This window comes from Euwallacea fornicatus, chromosome 7 (assembly GCF_040115645.1).
Source record: "Euwallacea fornicatus isolate EFF26 chromosome 7, ASM4011564v1, whole genome shotgun sequence".
Lineage (NCBI taxonomy): Eukaryota > Metazoa > Arthropoda > Insecta > Coleoptera > Curculionidae > Euwallacea > Euwallacea fornicatus.
Window position 1 is genome coordinate 1,132,551 of NC_089547.1, and position 11,094 is coordinate 1,143,644.

At 38.8% G+C, this 11,094-nt stretch overlaps 1 protein-coding gene across 2 annotated transcripts in view; it reads right to left on the minus strand.

Annotated features, from left to right (window-relative positions):
- zfh2 (Zn finger homeodomain 2) overlaps positions 1-11,094 on the minus strand; it is an 84,420-nt gene that overhangs the window by 23,769 nt on the left and 49,557 nt on the right. The window lies entirely within an intron of this gene.

The following is an 11,094-nucleotide window of genomic DNA, read 5'->3' on the forward strand; positions in this document are numbered from 1 at the left end:
TGAGAAACTTTCAATAAGACCCGAAAGCACGGAGGTTCATATTGCATGTTTGTCCATTCTCTCGTTAATTCAGCCCTGTGAGGAGAAATCACGTCCAATAAACGCGTTATTTTTTCCGATTTTTTAATGCAGAAAACTGGGTTGTGGGTTTCGTTATCAAGCAGCCTTCGTTGTGGCCTTTGATAAAATCGTCCGTTCCACAGTACGCCTCTGTGCGCTGCAGTCTTAATCGTATTTCCCCAATTTTTTTCCTTAAATACACCTGATTAACATATGAAACCAGCCTATAATAAACCATAGCCATTTACACGAGGCGACTTTGTCTTATTGTGGCCAACTTTACGATCGTATCCCCGTAAACAAGCAAAAGTGGGCTGCCTTAACTCGATCGTGGGCGATTTTAACACAAATAAACGCCATCGTTATCCTCCGGTCCTCGTATATAACTTAGTTAACCGGCCCAGTCCAAATGACCGAACTTAGCCAATAATTTAAATCTATAAAAACTGGCATCATTGTTCTCGAACGATAAATTTTAAGTTTCCACATTAAGGCCTTTTGAATTCTGTGAGCGCTCCTTTGTCCCTCCTCCCCCACTCGTTCCTCTCTTGCTATACACAGGGTGAAAAAAGCCCGAATAAAAGAAGATCGCCGGGCTTTTTCCCATTTCTTCGTCTTCTTCTTTATATGCAAATGTGTCTCTGAACTGGTGTTTAAAGGCTCGTAATGTAGACGAGCCTTAACGCTCCACAAGAGGGTCATTAATAAACAGTTGAGCAGGAAATCGATATTAACATAGTTATTTTCAAACAAAGGCATTTTTGTGCTGTCGTCTGTATTCTTCGGGCTCGAGCACAATTAAATATGCAAATCGCCCCCTTCTTGAGCTCTATGAGCGAAAATCTTCCTCTTTTTTTCCCTTCCCTTGACACATTAATAATTAATGAAGACTCTTTTCTTTGCCTGATTGAAGATAACATCGGAGATTAATTTTGACTCCGAGAGATGATGACCAACTAAGCATTTTTCGACAATTTGGGTGGTACCAGAACGTGTACTTCGAAAACCAAATGAGACCACGGTTTGATGAAATATTATGATTCATTATGACTGAAAGAGCACTTACTTATACGAACGTCCCTGTTGTTTTCCCCCCAATAGGTTTCCTCACTACCCGGCCACTCATAGTTCAGATCTATTTAGCCATATCGCAATTCTACAGGGTGTCTCACTTTTACTGCTAATATAATATATCCAAGGTAAAGAGGGTCAGTGCCGGTTCGGGATATAAAGGAAACCCGCGGTCTGTCGGGCTGTTGTATCTGGTCAAGCTGCTGAGTCATGTCCAGAGAATTTACATGGAAATGTCGCCTTATTGATCCTATTTTATTAATGAATGTTCAGTCCTTTCATATCAATTTAAATAAGTGGATATTGTTGAGGAATGGCCGGTGATATTTATTTTATGGTGCTTTACCTATCAGTGCACGTTGCTCAAGTGATGTTACTGATTATGGCACACGGTTACAGAAATCTTAGCTTATGTAGCAGGTGCTATTGGATTCGCACGCATACCAGGATTACAAATATAGGCTTCATTGATGTTGAAAATGGGAAAAACCCTTGGGATTAACCACTGTTTCTTCAGGTAAGCATGAGCAATCAATAGCAAACCGAAAACGTCGCGAGGGTGGGCTCATCTTGCACTTTCATGTTAAAATGCAATTTTCGGTGTACTCGCACTAACTTGAAATTTAGACTTTTGAACATGTTTTTCCCACCCTGTAGGAAACAACTGGAAAACGCAAAAATTTGTACAGGGACATTTACAGAAAGTCTCTTTTAACATACTTAAAATAGGTGAATATCAAGTCCTTCAGTTTCTACCTTTGGCTGTGAACTCTTTGAACTGAAGAACTTAGCTGCAATAATTGAGCAAATGATCTGGTTTCAATTAATATTACATTTTCTTGAAATAGTGATGAGAACATCTTTATTTCAGGCTTTCTTCGAGCTGAAGAAGCCCTTGGTATTTAAGGCAAAGCATGTAACTGATACTCTTCGTTACCAATAAACCTCTTGAATAATACATTCTCCATTTGGACAGCTGCTGAAACAAAATCGATACGCTCGCGTTATGGGAACACGCATTAATTCCCAAATCTTGATAATTCCTACCTCCCCCTGCCATCCCCTAAAATCGTACCGAATAAGGGCGAAAATTGATCACCTCAGACCGGACTCAGGGGTGTTGGTTTATTGTCATATTTCCATTGTGAATGAGGTGTTGGCTTTTTATTAACATGCCATTAGGCCTTCAGGGACGGACTGAGATTGCTCCCGAAAAACGGGTGCAAATTTACCCCGCAAAAACCCAGATTTTAATGGCAGTCATAAATTTAAAGTTTCCAATTTTCTATAAGAGGGTACGTCAAATTTATTTTTTTAAATTAATAGGATTAAGGGTGTTTGAACGAGGACACAATGCCACGTTCAGCCTGCCTTAACAGGTTTAAGCTGTAAATTGTTTCGTTATCGAATTTTACCCCTTTTTATGCACCAATTTCGCCCCGTTCGCAGCAAATAAGACGATAGGGGTGGTAATGATTTTTGCTATTAAATACGGTGTTAAAAATATGAAAGTACAAAAGTGTGGATACTTCTTTTTTCGGAGCTATATCATTAATCATGGGAATAACACAATGTGTCGTTACCGGGGGATTTTGCATGAAAAACATGGATATATTTCACACAAAGAGAGGGATAACCTGAGGGTGGGTTAGAGGGGTTTGTTTGCCCGTTTTTGGTCGGCCTTCTCTGCCTCCTAATGAAATTAAGCCTTAACGGTTGATAACGTAGAACCTGGCGGTACCTTTGATGTTTGCTCTTTTAAACTTCAACCAGGTTCGCCACACAGTAAACACATACACAGAAAGTTAATTATCCATTGTGGCATTCCACAATAAACCTCAAATATCAAGGGCCGAATACAATAGTTTTAATTCAATCACCGGGTACCGTACCTTTCATTGTTTCCTTTCGCGCAGCTCTTTGATCATTAACCACTAATGAAAAGTAATTTTAAAACTAGGGATGGGTGCTTATTAGTCCAAAAACCGAAAGGTCAACCATTCGCTAGATCCAAAAGGCTCTAATACAAGGTGCTCTTAATTCGGAAGCTAAACAGTTAAGACAAGCCGTTTACGCTTAACCGGAGATTAAATCATATGGTTAGTTAAGCAAAGCTCGCTGGCGGCCACTCTTCGGGGCCTGTTATTGATTGATTAACACAACATGTATGATTCGGGGCTTACGTCTCTACTGCCTTCAGATTTTAGTTATTGTTTGATGATAATGCCGCGTTGGAGAAATATCTTTGTTTCGTGGAACAATGGATAAGATTTAGGCAGAAAGCACGATGAGCTTCGGGAAGAAGTATTTCATAATAGAAACACGAAAAAATAATAATAACAAATCAAGCTTGAAGCTGGACATTACGGAGGGGATAATACGCATGCAGGGTCTTCTTGAAGACCGCAATAGTTTTTCTTAGCGGTACACTCATTGTATTATCCCATATTTAGAAATTTTAAAAAGTAAAAATAAAAAAGCTCTGTTTAAAAAAAAAAATCTAATGAGTGCGGAAAGATACGTTCCGTAAGAGCCGCGGCAAATGCGCGCGGGAAAGTCCATAACACGCAGGAGGTTATTGAGAAAATCACGTGTAAAATTTTAATTTTCATGCCCAATTTGATTATAAAGGGCTCTTTATTATACTGTCTTGCGACCATAAACTAATTCATTATCGTTCTAGTGCAATAAAGTTATATTTTACTTGACTGAAGTAGGTCGCATATGTGCCTACCGTGGGACTGACAGCGACTGAATGGTGACTGACCGGTATAATTTTTTTTTTTTTTTTTGAAAACCGATCAAAGTCTTTTGAAACTATGGATGTATTTCAATTTTCACTTAAAAGTTAAGTTGTGAGCAAATTATCATGAAATGGGGCATAAAATATTATACGTAACCGTACGTAATGAAGTTTTATGCGACTCAACCATTTATAGCTTGCAAGTTCGCTCGACCATAAAGTAATTCGTTTCAGAAAGCCTTACTTACACGTAAACTTATTGCATAAACAACTATTCTTTTTAAAGTTTCTTTTTAATTTTAAAAGTGCTCAAATAAACCGCCAATTAAATTTTTAAATTTTGCCAGATGACAAAATTGTCTACAAATATTCTATATTAGCAATAACAGAAGGGGGCGGTTTTTCCACCCTCAAGGTTTTGAACCCAGGATACAGAATAAACAGTTATTTCTTGAATTAACTATCGATATCTTCTCAATTTCTTCGTTGTACCTTTGTTTACGTTTCCATCAAATAAATGCAGCATTGAAATAAAGCTTCGACTTGCATCAAGTAATTCTTTTATTGAGTTGAAAATGCCAAGTTCTCATATTGGCCACTCGTAAAGTGCGTTTAAGGAACGAAAACACTTAAAATAAATAGACACTACTTCAATTGATCTGTTACTTCAAATAAACTTTCCATTATTTTCGATTCGTCCAATATTCTCAATTTAAATGTATTTACTTGATATCAGCTTGTGTCCAGATTGCGTCGCCATCATGAGACGTCGCGTGCGATACAACAGAGAGAAGATGCCGTTTTCACAAATCTGTGGATCATCTTCATGAAACCTATGAAACCTCCGTAACCTTTTTCAGTCACTCTTTTCAAGTTATACAGCGAAACTAAAAAACGCTTGAACTGGCAACTGCTTCTATTTCCCTTGCCCATCGAAAGGGGTGAGTGAAATTTTTACGCATAGAATTCAATCGCCTGTGTCATTTTTGATCTGCCATTCTTAGTTTTCCAGTTATATCAGAAACTTAACTTTTTTTAGTGGGACACCCTGTATATTTAAAAAAAATCGCTAATTAAATTGGCCTTTCAAATGCGGTGTTTGTTTATGAACTTAGCTACGTTGTTCTCCCTTCTGGAAGTTGCGACAGCTTTAAGGACGTTGATTCCATTAAGTTTGAGGCGAAAGTTCTGTGCGGTTCTAATACAGCGAGCGAAAACCTGCACCGCTTATTATTGTCGGCTGAGACACTACGATACACCTGATCGATGAAGAAGCTAAGCAGAAATGCTCGGATACGTCAACTTTAGTATTGAGAGGGTAGATTTTTTTATTGGAAATTGACGGTTATTTCCCTCACCCCCTACACAAGAGAAGAACCACCACCAAAATTTGAAAAGGCAAGGGGAGTCGACGGGTACGTCAAATTGAAGTTTTTTTTTAAAGCTTTATGGTGACATCAAAATTTCTTAATTTGGGAAACCGTTCACGGGTAAATCGTTTATTTCTGTACGAACTCTACTATGATACATAAATCGCAAAAACATCAAAATCAATTGTTCAAAATGCTGTCCGTAAACTTCTTGGCAGTGAAACAAGTTTGCTTCAAAACGCTGTGGCACCTCCTGAAGTATTTCGGGGCTTATTTGGCGGTATTCATTGACAATGCGTTCTCGCAATATTTTCAAGGTACCTGGAGCAGCTACATAAACATTGGACTTGAGATGACACCATAAAAACAAATCTAATGAGGTTAAATCTGGGGACCTTGCGGGCCATTCCATTGAAACCTTCCCATCGATCCAATGAAAAATTGCCGAACCACTAATGAGTAGTTGGTACACTACAAGATTATTCTTCACAAGATCTACTAAGTGACGACAGGCGAAATCTTCCAACAACTGTAGATTTCAGTTTTATTTCCGAGGAATAAAATGAATCACCGAAAATTTCTAATAATAAAACTTTGCTCTGCCGTACTGAAGTCCGAGCATTTTGACGTAACTTCCTCATCGACTGAGAAAGCAGCTCTGTTCCGTTTTAGTTGGCACACCCTGTATATAACATCTGATGATTATTGTATTTGATTTGTTAGCGTGTTATAGGTTTTCAGTGAATAATTCAGTAACACGGTTCAAAACAGATAATGTTTGATAATGAAACCCATTTGCTAACCCAATGTTGACCATCAGCAAAAGCAAACAAGCAACTGATTCCATCCCAAACAAAGGCCACCACATCAGCGCCTAACTTATTAAAGCTTGTTTGAGTACTTATTAATAACATGCTGCTAATTGCAGATTATGACATAATACACATACACATGCATTCATGTAGGAAGACCCTGTTTACTCGCGTAGCCCGGCCCTGGCTGCGTTTTCGACTTCTATCTTCCCGTCAACCACTTTAATAACGTCTGGTCTCGTTACTTAAATATTTAAATATGTCACCGATATTCTTTTGTCTGTCCGTTTCGAATAAACAAATGCGAATCAGAATTGCTAATTGTCCCCTTTTTACCTTTCAAGATGGCCGTCCGGCCAGAAGATGGTTTTCGACAATATGTAATTCCTGAACGGTTTTAATTTCAATATCGATTCAAAGCAGTAGCAGCAGCAACGTCTTTGAGGTGGAGGAGGAGGACACATCCTCCAGGTTCAGGAGCCGCCGTCGCCGCTTCGCGCAAGCTTTTAATCGACGCCGACGCCGCCCCTTTCATCCTCCAATTAGTCGACGTCGCGACGCCTGGATTGGACCGGCCAACGTCCCTAATTAGTCCGAAGGAGGAATTTCGGTCCTGGATAATGATCCAGGGGCATCGTTTGCCTCGGTTTTCCTCATTTCCTGGCGGCTTTTAATTGGGAACGCGAGATTCGGGCGGGGCTTCCGTTATCAGCCACTTAATTGGTCTGGATTTTAGTGTCTGGATAGTTATGCTGCAGCTGGGCCACGCAGACGCCTTCATCGTTACTTTATCGAATTTGCAATCAACGGCGTTGTTGTTGTTTTGGGCTGTTCCTGACGGCTTATTCAAAGAGTCTTCGAAACCCTATTAAGGCTCTTTTTGAATTAAATACCCCTGAGCAAATTAATTTAATACGAGGTGGTTCAGGCTGGTGAACGTCAGTCTCAAGACTGAAAGTAGAAGAAATCCACCGAATTGAAAGCCTAAATTTCAAATTATTGGCCGTCCAAGGTACATTTCTGTGTCGTCTTTAGTCTGGACTAGTGCATAAACAGTGTTTTCCCAAATTTCTGGAGAAAACATTTCAGGAACGGCTTCAGTAATATTTACCGTATTTCCCATAGGAAGGCTGTTCGTTCCGCAATGGGTATTATTATGATAAGAGAATATTTGATCACGTGAACAAAATACATCACAAATCACAAATGAAGTCATTATGGAAAATTTCATGATTTCTGCTAGAGCCGTTCTTAAAAGATTTGATAGTTCCAGGACTGTTGAAAGATTTTATATTGATCGGATTTGGACTGTTTTGATAAGGAAACCTCATTTAGCGACTGGATAGAGAACAATAAACTTGGATGTTAAAAGTGCGATTTTTGAGAAAACTTTAATTCTGAAAACTGCATTTTGATATTCTTCACCGCATACTGAGATCTAGGGCGTTTTTCAATTTTCGAACATTTCCAAAATTGCCCATCATTTTGTTTTTTCGTAATATAGAAATTCTGTAAGCACATTTTTACAACAATTCTTTAAGGGCATAGCATTACGTATTCAATACTTTTATTCTTATATTCATATGTATCCAAAGAGTTATCCCATTTTAAAAATTTTAAATAATATTGCCTAAACAGTAGGAAAATCTTTAGTGGCCATGTCCTAACTGGAAGCCCCCTTGTTGCGCATATAGTACACTTCTTCCACTCTCAGAAACAGATATTTATTATATTAAACCTCATGTAAAGAAATCTAAGGGAGTTAAATTATTATATCGAGCGGGCTAAGTTACGGTGCCCCTCGTACGAATCCAGTTTTGTCCGAACACCTCGTTTAAAAGACTGGTTACAATCCTGGCAAGGTGGGAGTGGTAGGCGTGTTGCAGATCCCCTTAAAATAATACTCCCGTAAATACCTCTGGGAACACCTAGAGGCGAGTCTCCCAAAAATGGGGCAATGTCTCTGCGCGATATGTCGCTCTCCTATGCAATTGAAAAAGAGCAATTTTCAAAATGGTCGAAAAAAAATCGTGGATCTCAGTTCAGGGTGAAGATATCTATCTTATATAAACTTTTCTTAGAACGAAAATTCGCTCTACCTCTCGATTTCCAATCTAACCGAAAGCACCGCCATGTTGAAATATTTTCGCTCTTAATAGTTTATCAGTTTTCTAGAAGATTCCTAGTTATTAGCCTCCCTTAATCCCAAATATCGAACTCTACCCTCACTAAACGAGATAGTTCTTATGGATTCCGAGATAATAATGTTGGACCTCGAGTATGGGACACCACCTACAATCCGTAGCGCGTATCAAAGTCTCTTTGCACTTCATGATGCTTCACGTGGGAAAGGGGGGAGGAGGGGGTATGTAGGTTCCATTAAAGTATGAACTACTACGATTTAGCCTCTTAACCTCACCGATATTCATTCTTTGAACAATATTCAGTAAACCGATGCCAAAATTGAAGAAAAATTGAAGCTTTGCAGATGTCCCACAAACTGATTTTCCCTTGAAGACGAAATGAATCGGCGAAATAGAGTGCTTTCTTATGTGTTTGAATAAAAACAGACACATGAAAAACATTCATAAAAACAAAACAAAAGCCAGGAGAACAGTCGAATAAACATAAGCTTAGTAAACGCGGTCCTCATTATCAAACCCGCACAGACCTTATTTAACATTTTTACCCGAAATTGTCCCCATCATGGGACCAGTCCCAGATCGCGAAGACCCGCGAATACAGAATTCTTGATGGCCCATAAATTTGCCGCTTGATGGATGACAGTCGAACATCGACCGGTCCCGCATGATTGAATGGAGATTGTCTTTTGTTTCGTTTTTGGCAATTTCCGATCCAGGCCTTAAGAGCGTCAATACGTTTCGGCCTGTCCTGTTTAGGCCTCCGCGTGCACCCGACTTAACATTAATAGATTGTTAGGCCGATATCCAGCTAGCGGTTCACAATGGATTTACATTATTCAAAATTGGTCTCTTCCGACGATGCGGGCCTAAAATTTCAAAAATAAGGTCTTTTAAGTGAAATGCACATTGAAGATGTTCTCTCAAGGAATCTATTCATTTTTTGATAGCTCAACCTAACGAGTCTAACAAGAGCAATAATATGCCTTAGGAGGCGTGAAAAAATCCATCCCCATAATGTCATAAAGCATTTCGCCGACTTAGTTGGGCCGCTAACAAGCCCAAATTGCGTCATATATGATGAGGCCAGTCATATAACTGGTCATAATTTCGTTATGGCATCCGGGAGATGGTCCGGTTGTGGCGTTCTTCGCGTGCCTGCGATTTGGGGCCAAGTTTATTTGAGGGCCCCTCAGCATTGTCGTTTATATGTCGTAGAAATGGGCAAATGGTCGATATTAAAATTCGAGTCTGGTAATCATCAAAAAAGTCCCACGGAATGTAGAGATATGAACCAACAGATAAGGACATGACGGTAACGACATACAAATTTTTGGCAATTAGTTACGTATAATTTCGGGGACCAGGTATGAGACGCAGTCTGGGTTTAAATGAGGATTATTAATATTAAATATGATTTCGAGATAAGAAGGTGCATGAGCAGGTTGAATATCACATTTATGAACATCCTGAGCTCGCTAATTCTGCCCATTTCCCTCCCAAAATTTGACACACATACACAATTACAATTATTGGAAGATTATTACCTCTGAGATGTAATACGAAACCGATCATTTTCGCTAAAAGAATTATCGATTAATGCTACTGGCTCATCTCTACGTCATGCTATTGTTATTCGAATAAATCCTGATGTTCTAAATTCGAAATATCAATGTAACTATGAAATTTGAATATATATCAATTTATAAAATTCAATTATTATTATAATTAATAATGTATCTAAGGGAAAGCGCAAACCCCTACGAGACGACACTGTGCGAACATGCTAGACTCGCCGAGAGAGGTCCTCCCCGTGGGCGAAGGGGGCGTGTCGCAGAGGTTTATAAGTGAGTAAACAATCCGCTCGAGAAGTTGGGGAAATATTTTTGGAAACTAATACTGAGGATGACTCATATTTAAATAAGAAAATTTAATAGTATTCGCGATAGAACTCGAAAATTAAATGATTTAAAGGTTCGTTATCCAAATATTAGCTTTAAAAATTTTTATTTTCTATTTGTAGCTCCTACAGAAATGAAATTAAAACGAATGCACAGCTCTCGCGGCTATATATATAATCGGGATTTCCAAATCATGCTGAGAATCTACAGGGTCATCATTTTTCTGAGGTCACGCACCTTTCAGTCTGCTTCAGTCAGTCAGACTTTTTCCGATCATTTCCTTTAATTCAAAATCCTGCTTGATCAATTTAGAAACGTGTTTGTCTTTTAAACTGATCCACGACTTCAATTTTTTCTAAAACGAAATGTCTAGGATCACCTAGGAAATACGTAAAGTGAAGAAACACGTCAGGAATATTTTTACAGTGAAGATTGTAAAACGATTCGTATGGTGTAAATTTTAGTAAAATATCGCGCATCTTAACTAAAATATCTATATACAGTAGATGGCGCTAGTAGAACTTTTTCCTGCAGTCCTCACATATTTGACGTTGATATTACCGATACACATATGTCTGCGCAGCAACCGTGTCATTGATTTGAGGTGAACTGCACTGACGAGACCTAATGGGGTCGAAACGAGACCGGTCTCCAGGGCGCCGAACTTCATTAAACGCACAGCTAGAATTACGCACAGACCTGTAATTGACTTTAATGTTCTCGGACTTTTCTTATGACTATTGCATCATCTGGGAGATATTTAAGGTTGGAGTAATTGCCGATTTTCACTTTTTCACCGAGGGGTTTTAGTAATTGTTTAGTAATTATGAGTATTTGTTATCTTAATAAAGAATTAATTTAGGTTACGTATTCGAATCTACCAAACCGACTATACAGTGTGATCGAATTGACGCCGCTCATTTTAATTTAAATGTTTTTGTACGACTTCATTACATTTTTAGTACAGAATGTGACAAAAATGGTCATTTTTACCGA